Raw genomic sequence first — 10,896 nt, forward strand, 5'->3', positions numbered from 1 at the left:
TACTAGCTCTTTATTTGTTGGACCTAGAAAGATTTGAAAAAAAAAATCCTTTCACTCACTAGTAGTAGTGTCTGCATATACAGAGAAACAGGCCAAAAATGTCTATTTAGTGTTCTTAGTGATATAAACTTAAGATATGACCAGTCATCGATCATTATTATGTTTTTCTGTCTGAACATTACTCAGCCATCCCTGACTTACAGAGGAGGAAACCACAGAAGGGCATTTCTCTCTGTTGCACAAATGTTTACAGTTATGTTCACAAAGGACAAAGAACCCCTTTCTGATTTTTTTTTCCCCTTAGAGAACCAGTATTTCAACTTGCGGTATTGATTAATGATAATGCCACTAGTTCAGCCATCAGTTAAGGAAGTTATAGCGCTTACCATCTGCTCCTTTTGCATCCCCTCTAAAACCTTCTTCTGGTTGCACCCATTAGAACTTCAGCATTTGTCTTTTTGTTTTTATTTTTTTATTTCTTTTTTTTTTTTTTTTAATATTTATTTCTTTTAGTTATTGGCGGACACAACATCTTTGTTTGTATGTGGTGCTGAGGATCGAACCCGGGCCGCACGCACGCCAGGTGAGCGCGCTACCGCTTGAGCCACATCCCCAGCCCCTGTCTTTTTGTTTTTAAAGTTTAGTTGTAGATGGACACAATATCTCTGTTTTATTTCTGTATGTGGTGCTGAGGATCAAATCCAGTGCCCCATGCATTTGAGGCAAGCACTCTACCACTGAGCCACAACCCCAGCCCAGCATTTATCTTTTGCTCATACCATTTCTTCTTTAACCCAATTATTTTATCTCTGTACTCCTTAGGCAAACCCAACCAATCTAGTCAGATGGCAGAGAAATATGATTGGTTGAATGACCTCCCCTGTTTACAGCAACATTTAATTCCCATGGAGCTAATGGTACCAGGGGACTGATGTCTGTGTTTTGTAGCATATATTCCCATTATCTCTTCCTCTCCACTGGAAAAAAAAAAAAAAAAAAAAACATTCTTTAGCTCTTACTCAAGTTAAAAGCCCTAGAGTTCTTTGAGTATTATACGTGCTGTTATATGGATTTTATCCATGGGCCAGATTTTGTTTAAAGTGAATATTAATCTTGACTGTTACATGAACTAAGCATCTGCAATTTTCCATATGTAATAATACCATCAAGGGAGGGAAGAGTGTAAGAGAAGAAAGAGGAAAATGTGAAAAAGAGGATGTTAGGCTATGGCAAAGGAATCTAGACGGAGACTGAAACGTCTGAAAAGTTACAGCAATTGTTCTCCTTGAATTACATCATCAACCCAAGTCAGGGTGCTTAGGGACATTTCAGTCACGGTCATTCCAGTTAACCTCCCAAGTAGTATAAAAACTTCTCACAACCTGTTCTTGTTCATTTTTAGCATCCACGCTTGATTGCTATTCAGAGAGGAACCTGACACCTATTTGACACACTTAAAATGTGTTAGCAAAACAATTCTCCCCAACATCCCCCTAGTCCCCTTGGTTAACCCAGAGTCACTACTATGATTTTGCCATATTATAATCAAGTTCTACCCTGTTTTGATTATGAAAAGCAAGGCTTTGGGGGTATGGTCTCTTTTATGGATGCATTTGGATTGTAGCGGGCAAATAGGGTGACATAAAGAACAAATAAACTGGCTCTGAAATTCCCATGCTTTTGTGGATTTATTTGGGCCTTTGATGTCTTTTTTTGTTTCTTTGTTGGAATGTTTCAAATATGCACTTAAGTCACCCATAGAAAAGGCTGCTAATGTAAATGGGCATGTGTTTGGAATGGGCTGTCATTTTAACCTTCCCAGAGATGCAAAACCCATAAAAACACAAAGGGTCAATTAGAATTACCTCTTCTGTTTCTTCTTTTAAATATGAGAGGTTGGAGGGTTCAGATTGCCCCTTCCTTCTTTTGTCTCTATTTATTCAGGTGACTTAAATTTGGGCTGTTAAAAGCGGGGAGGGTTGACCCTCAACTCTAGGACATTCCTCTTAAAATTGAGTTTTGACTTCCAGGCCCAACTGATTATTTTAAGAATACTATTTGAGTCTTTGATAGTCTATCTTCACAGTAATTTTCATTTTTAAAGAATCTATAGGAATGTAGAAATATGTAATCTGAAATGCTTGAACTCATATTGTAAATGGTCTTTTTAAATTTAAAAACTATTTTATCACAGGGCCTGGATGCATAGTTCAGTGGTAAATATGCTTAGTGCTTGTGCTAGTGAAAAACCAGCCTCTACCTTAGCAACACCTGTCCAAGGAAGGGGGCAGGACCCTTGTCCTTGGAAAGACCCACAGAGCACTCCTAGGCAGATACCCACCCTGCTGAGTTGTTTATCTACAAATAACAGGAGAGATCAGCGGCACCAGGTATCCCTGACTCAGTCAGGCTAGGTGGGGACCCATAGCAACCCCCTAGCAGCCACCAACAGCATGAGACAGAGAAATACCTGGGATGCCAGATGACCCTCCCAGTAGTTTATGGTGGTTGATAACATGTTGGGAAACCCTGTGGTTCAGGACATACTCCCCTCATGGCTTAAACCAATCAGTTCAAACGAATCGCCCTCTTGTCCTAACCAATCACCTTACCCAACTTGTTCCCGCCAGTGAATGTGCTAATCATGTTTTAGAGTTTTTTTATGATTTTCCCGTGGTGTGTAATGATTTGCTAAGAGATGCTATGATGTATGTGAAATCCCTGCCTTCCCCAAAGAGTGTATAAAACTGCTGCAAACCCTGGGCTCGGGGCCTCTCAGTGTACCAGTTGCTGTGGGCACGCAGAGGACTGAGTTAGCTCGCAATAAACACCTCTTTGCTGCTTACATCGATCTTGGTCTCTGGTGGTCTTTTAGGGGTCCTGAATTCAAGCATAACACTAGGATTCAATCCCCAACACTAAATAAATAAATATAAAAGAAAAATGGAAAAGCAGAGGGAAAAATCGTCTATAATCAAACAAACACAAATATTGCCAAGATAGACCTTCTTTCTCTTTTTCTAGTACTGGGGTTTAAACCTAGGGCCTCACACATGCTGGACAAGCACACTACCACTGAGCTACATCCCTCAGCCCTTTTAAACTTTGAGACAAGATCTCACTAAATTGCTGAGGGTGCCCTTGAACTTGCAATCTTCCTGCCTCAGTCTCCTGAGTTGCTGGCATTACACGTGAGCACCACCATGATGCCCAGCTTAAAACGGAACCTGAGGTAGGAGGATCACATGTTTGAGACCAGCCTCAGTAATTTATTAAGACTCTCTCTCTAAATAAAAAATAAAAGGACTCTAAATAAATAGGACTGGGGGCATAGTTCAGTAATAGAGTACCCCAGGGTTCAAAACCAAACTGAACAAAAAAGACCTATTTTAATAGGTTTAATAGACCTCATCCTTCAGAGTTAGATGGGGCATTGATCCATCCAAGTACCTTCATATTGGAACGTCGAAGCTAGTGTATACTAGAACCAAAAGTGTTGTGAGAGTTGACAGACCTGCAGAAGCATTTGGGGGCACAGTTTTTACTGAAGACAGGATTATATTCCTTTAGGTTTATAAAGTTTATCATTTGTTTTAGAATATAATTAGAGAAATCAAAATTTAACTATATTGTATCAACAATATAGTTAATTTTGAAGAATTTTTGGTTGAACACGTAAGGTCTTACTGTTAACTATGTAATAAAAACAAGTCACAGTCTAAAAACTATTTTAAGGATCATCCTTTCCTTGCTGAAAACTACATCCTTCACAGAAGCGGGTCAGAGCTCTGCCTGAGACTTCTAGACAGAAGCCATCTCTCTGCCATGCTTGAGTGCACACTTCACTTCAAAATGTGAGTCCCTGTCAAAATTAGTGTATTCAGAGCAACAGTAAAAAACCAAAAAACATATATAATGCTTTTAATAAATTTATCAAAATTTCCACACTCTTCAGGGATTAAAGGTAAGAATTATTTAGTGGCCAAGAGAGCTCTCTACAGTAACTGGGTGTCATCCTGGGTAATAGGAAACATTCTGAAGTGATCCCTTGAAGGTTCTTAAGGAACAGAAATAGAATACTGCTACCTTTCACTATTATGTCTGTCTGATCCACTTGGCATCACTAGTATCACTTCTCCATGATTCACTTTAGTCATTTTTGCTTCTGGTTGTGTGATGATCTCTATTGGATCCTTGGCTATCCTAATTTAGTTGGTCACCTCATTACACTAATGGAACAAGTCCCTTGGTTCTGTGGAGGACTATTTCTTAAAATAAACCCCTTTCTCCACTTTCTATCCCCCTACTCTGCCCCACCTCCCCAAATTTTTGAGGTGAATTTTCCAGTAGGAAGCCAGGGGAATAATGGAAAAAGCATAGATCTTGGAATCTAAATGAAACTGAAATCAAATCTGTATATGTGGTAGAACTCTTGTTCAAATTGCCTGACCTGCTCAAGCCTCAGCTTTCGAATCTAAAAATTGAAGTTAAACTATATCAAATTTTTATCATAAGAATTAGATAACATAAGCAATACAAAACCAATTAGCCCATGAGAGGCACTCAGTAATGCTACTTCTCTTATAGCCATTAGTGCTATTTCCTACCCTTTCTGGTGCTACCCTCCTGGCACATAGGTGGATTACACTTCATGGCCCACTTTTGGTTCTTGGTGCCCTTGGACTGGTTACAGCTAATGAAAAGTGAGCAAAAGCCATAAATACTTGAAACTGCCAGAGCCAGTTTCCTTTTGACAAAGTGACTGGCAATGTTCAAGATGGTGGCTGCTCTCTCAGTGTGGTTCAGTAGCTGTAATGAGGAACATGTCCCAGCTGACATACGAGGATGAAAGGAATGCACACTGAGATTTTGGTATTGTTCTTCCTGCAACATAACCCAGTCCATCCTGATGCTTTCCTCTTCTTCAACAACCCATTATAAGAATGGAGTGGAAGGGGAAATAATTTAATTAGTGGTTTGAGGAGATGGCTGATAGTTTCTCTGATTTTACCCTGGTCATATGGGAAAGTCACATTTCCAGACTAAAGCTAGAAATAGCATTCCTGGTTCTGGGGATGGATCCATGTTTCACTCCAAACAGAGTAGCTTGGGGAAGCAGAGATATGAGGGCAAGCTATTTATGGTGTCATTTACTAACCTCTGGGAAATTTTGAGAAGCCTTTTGGTCTTTTATGTGTTTTCAATTTACTCTTGGGTAACTTAGTGACATTTGATTCTCCCCACTCCCACCACCTAATCTTATTTAGAAAGCATTACAACGTTCCTGAGTACCAAGGAAACGAACTATATTCGTAAATAAAAATCAAAGAAAGCATCTCTTGGAAATGAACATTTCTTTCCCCCAAATAAAATTTAATTTTTGGAATAAAAACCAAGAGAGTTAAAATATTTAAATGTCCTATTCTCTTACTCCTCATAATTTTACTAGCTATGTCAATAAAGTTACCTCCCTAGACGGTTAGTTGAAGGTAGCCTAGCAGCAATAAAACACTATTCTAGAATGTCAAAATCCATTTCAACTAATGTTATTACAACCATGTCTCAGAATTAACATTTACCAGTCCTAGTTAATAATTGATAATTTTTGTACAGTATTTATCATAACTAAATTTCAGAACAATAACATGAAACTTCTTGGGCTCAATGCAAAGACAAATGGCATAATCATGAGACTTTATAGAAGAATAAAAGGTAATCTTTATGGGCTGGGTTGTAGCTCAGTGGTAGAGTGCCTGCCTAGCATGCATGAGGTACTCCTCAGCACCACATAAAAATAAATAATTAAAACAAAGGTATTGTGTCCACCTTCAACTGAAAAAACAAAAATATTTAAAAGGTAATCTTTATAAGGTATTATGATTGGCAGGGAGTATGTTGAGTGCTTAGATCCAGATTGCATCCTGCTGCAGGTAGGAAACATAACCACAGTGGCTTTGCTAACTGGAGTCCTTTTTTCTCAAGTAACAAGATGTCTGGACATGGGTAGTCTATTCCTGGCAAAGCTGCTTAGGAATGAGCCACCTCCTAGTTGCAAGGTGGCTGTTTTTCTTCCAGGCATCCCCATTCCAGACAGAATAAAAAAGGAAACAAAAACAGTGTAATATGCATGTCTGTCCCTTTTTCATCAGAATCTGCTTTCCTGAAAGCCTCTCCCCAGGGAATCATGGTGTCACTATAGCTGTAAAGGAGCCTGTGGAGGGGGATATATTTTAGCTGGGCACTTTGCCACCCCAAACAAAATCGTATTTCTATTAATAAAAAAAGAAGAATAGAATGCATCTTGGATAGGCAACTAACAACAACCTCCAGTGGACTATAAGTGCATTATTCTCTGATTTCTTTTTCAATAAATCTGTGAAACATTTACTGTTATTTCCCTGTTTTCTATATTAGGAAACTGAGGCCTAATATTTACCTAGGGTCACACAGATAGGAGGTGGCAAAACTGAATTTGAAGTTAGGCCCCCCTTTGGAAGATAATTCTCCAGGAATCACAAGAGGCAAGGATGAAAAGTTAAGCAAGTTAGGAGATTGGTTCTCCTTCAAGTATTCCAACTGCCTAATGCATTGCACAGAGAGCCAAGCCAGGGCATGGCCAAGGTCTCCTGGGCACACTGCCAGCAGGTCCCCATGGGAGGTGGTTAGGCTGCCATTCCTTCCCCGCTGTAACCACACACTCCAATAGTCCTCAGGCAGCTGTGACATGCACCTGGGTTAACTTGCTAGTGAAGCAGAGTTCATGAGTCCAAAACACTTGGCACATCAAAGGTTCTGAGAAGAGACTTTGGATGGGGGAGGGGTGGACCAAAGGTGTGGCTTTTCTGCCCTCCGTTAGGGTCTGTCTTCCAGGGATGAGGCGCTTCAGGCTGGAGAAGAGAATCAAGTTATTTTAAAGCAATAAATATTTACAAAATTTCAAATAGTCAACAAAATGCCAGGGGTTTTGTACTCACTCTGTTATCTTTATTCATTGTTTTAGTTCACTTTAATAGCTCCTGGACCTGTAGTAAAATATATGAAGTATAGCAACATAGAAGAAAGACTTGGCGCGGGGCAAGAGAGCAGCGGCACTGGGAGCCAGCCAGTGTTCTCAGGTTGTAAAATAAAATCTCTAGACCAATTGGACACTGGCCTCAGGCCATGGCAGTGATTAATGCCAGAGTTGTAAAAAAGTGCTATGTGGGAATGGTTAGCCAGGTTGCATTGTATGTGTATGAGCTGTTTTTTTCTTCAAAACAGTTTAATATGAAGCACATAATTTTCAGTTGTTTTTGGAGTCTAAAAATAAAATTAAAGACTCATTTACTTTTCTCTTTTAATTAAGAACTTAAGCAACTTTGTAGAAGAAAGAAAGCCTAAGTAACATTATACTCCAGCCAGTTACATCACTCCAAGTCTTCCCTGATCTTTGTTAATATACCTTTGTACGTCTTTACACAGGTGTGATTAGTGTAATAGACATACAATTCTGGGTTCTACTTTTTCACTTGAACTTTTTGCATGTGGGCATTTTCATACTTATTTGAAGCATATGTTTTGGAGTTTCCTTAAAGCTATAGAGTATTCTGTTACATTAGTCTGCCCTGGTTTACATAATCATCTCCCTATTGTTAGACATAAAGGTTATTTTCAAGGTTTTGCTGTTATGAATGATGCTACTTTCAACCTTTTTTTTGCATACCTTATATTTTTTTTGCTTTTAGGTTATTTCTGAAGATTATGTTCTCCAAAAGTGGCATTATTTAATCAATAGAAGAATTTATTGTCCATCACTGTGTTCTGACTTACAGTGTCATCAACAACGTATAAATACACTTGCTTTTCCACATCATTGGAAGTGTCATTTACTTATCTAATGTCTTTTAGCACCACACCTACCCCACATACAGAGCTGGGGCTAGGAGTCTGAAAACTACATTTCCCAGGTTTCCTTTCTGGCTGACTACCTGTTAGGTAATGCCATTAGAAGGTACCCGCAGAGCCAGAAGCAATAGAGCATGCCCATAATCCCAGATACTCCAGAGGCTGAGGCAGGATGATCAGAAGTTTGAGGCCAGCCTGGGCAACTTAGACTCCGTCTTGAAATCTGAGGCAGAGCCTGGTGGTAGAGCACTTGCCTAGCTTGTGTGAGACCTCAGGTTTGATAACCAGTACTACAAACACAAAATAAATAAATAAATAAATAAAAATTGCTAGTGGAAGTAGATTTAAAAAAAACAACTATAAACATTTCTTTTTCTTTTTTTTTCTTTTATCTTTTTTTTTTTAATTTTTTATTGTTGGCTGTTCGAAACATTACATAGTTCTTGATATATCATATTTCACACTTTGATTCAAGTGGGTTATGAGCTCCCATTTTTACCCCATATACAGATTGCAGAATCACATCAGGTACACATCCATTGATTTACATATTGCCATACTAGTGTCTGTTGTGTTCTGCTGCCTTTCCTATCCTCTACTATCCCCCCTCCCCTCCCCTCCCCTCCCCTCTTCTCTCTCTGCCCCCTCTACTGACATTCGTTTGTCCCCCTTGTATTATTTTTCCCTTTCCCCTCACTTCCTCTTGTATGTACTTTTGTATAACTCTGAGGGTCTCCTTCCATTTCCATGCAATTTCCCTTCTCTCTCCCTTTCCCTCCCACCTCTCATCCCTGTTTAATGTTAATCTTCTTCTCATGCTCTTCGACCCTACTCTGTTCTTAGTTACTCTCCTTATATCAAAGAAGACATTTGGCATTTGTTTTTTAGGGATTGGCTAGCTTCACTTAGCATAATCTGCTCTAATGCCATCCATTTCCCTGCAAATTCTATGATTTTGTCATTTTTTAATGCAGAGTAATACTCCATTGTGTATAAATGCCACATTTTTTTTATCCATTCATCTATTGAAGGGCGTCTAGGTTGGTTCCACAGTCTTTCTATTGTGAATTGTGCTGCTATGAACATCGATGTAGCAGTGTCCCTGTAGCATGCTCTTTTTAGGTCTTTAGGGAATAGACCAAGAAGGGGAATAGCTGGGTCAAATGGTGGCTCCATTCCCAGCTTTCCAAGAAATCTCCATACTGCTTTCCAAATTGGCTGCACCAGTTTGCAGTCCCACCAGCAATGTACAAGTGTACCCTTTTCCCCACATCCTCGCCAGCACTTGTTGTTGTTTGACTTCATAATGGCTGCCAATCTTACTGGAGTGAGATGGTATCTTAGGGTGGTTTTGATTTGCATTTCTCTGACAGCTAGAGATGGTGAGCATTTTTTCATGTACTTGTTGATTGATTGTATGTCCTCCTCTGAGAAGTGTCTGTTCAGGTCCTTGGCCCATTTGTTGATTGGGTTGTTTGTTTTCTTATTGTCTAATTTTTTGAGTTCTTTGTATACTCTGGATATTAGGGCTCTATCTGAAGTGTGAGGAGTAAAGATTTGTTCCCAGGATGTAGGCTCTCTATTTACCTCTCTTATTGTTTCTTTTGCTGAGAAAAAACTTTTTAGTTTGAGTAAGTCCCATTTGTTGATTCTAGTTATTAACTTTTGTGCTATGGGTGTCCTATTGAGGAATTTGGAGCCCGACCCCACAGTATGTAGATCGTAGCCAACTTTTTCTTCTATCAGACGGCGTGTCTCTGATTTGATATCAAGCTCCTTGATCCACTTTGAATTAACTTTTGTGCATGGCGAGAGAAAGGGATTCAGTTTCATTTTGTTGCATATGGATTTCCAGTTTTCCCAGCACCATTTGTTGAAGATGCTATCCTTCCTCCATTGCATGCTTTTAGCCCCTTTATCAAATATAAGATAGTTGTAGTTTTGTGGATTGGTTTCTGTGTCCTCTATTCTGTACCATTGGTCCACCCGCCTGTTTTGGTACCAGTACCATGCTGTTTCTGTTACTATTGCTCTGTAGTATAGTTTGAAGTCTGGTATCGCTATACCGCCTGATTCACACTTCCTGCTTAGCATTGTTTTTGCTATTCTGGGTCTTTTATTTTTCCATATGAATTTCATGATTGCTTTCTCTATTTCTACAAGAAATGTCATTGGGATTTTGATTGGCATTGCATTAAACCTATAGAGAACTTTTGGTAATATCGCCATTTTGATGATGTTAGTTCTGCCTATCCATGAACAGGGTATATTTTTCCGTCTTCTAAGATCTTCTTCTATTTCTGTCTTTAGGGTTCTGTAGTTTTCATTGTATAAGTCTTTCACCTCTTTTGTTAGGTTGATTCCCAAGTATTTTATTTTTTTTTTGAGGATATTGTGAATGGAGTGGTTGTCCTCATTTCCATTTCAGAGGATTTGTCGCTGATATACAGGAATGCCTTTGATTTATGCGTGTTGATTTTATATCCTGCCACTTTGCTGAATTCATTTATTAGCTCTAATAGTTTCTTTGTAGACCCTTTTGGGTCTGCTAGGTATAGAATCATGTCTTCTGCAAATAGTGATAATTTAAGTTCTTCTTTTCCTATTTTGATGCCTTTAATTTCTTTCGTCTGTCTAATTGCTCTGGCCAGTGTTTCGAGAACTATGTTGAACAGAAGTGGTGAGAGAGGGCATCCCTGTCTTGTTCCAGATTTTAGAGGGAATGCCTTCAATTTTTCTCCATTCAGAATGATGCTAGCCTGAGGCTTAGCATAGATTGCTTTTACAATATTGAGGTATGTTCCTGTTATCCCTAGTTTTTCTAGAGTTTTGAACATAAAGGGTGCCGTACTTTGTCGAATGCTTTTTCCGCATCTATCGAGATGATCATATGGTTCTTATTTTTAAGTCTATTGATGTGGTGAATAACATTTATTGATTTCCGTATATTGAACCAGCCTTGCATCCCAGGGATGAATCCTACTTGGTCATGGTGCACAATTTTTTTGATAT

The sequence above is a fragment of the Marmota monax genome, unplaced genomic scaffold (assembly GCF_021218885.2).
Source record: "Marmota monax isolate L192 unplaced genomic scaffold, Marmota_monax_Labrador192_F-V1.1 WCK01_AAM20220418_F8-fsc00129, whole genome shotgun sequence".
Lineage (NCBI taxonomy): Eukaryota > Metazoa > Chordata > Mammalia > Rodentia > Sciuridae > Marmota > Marmota monax.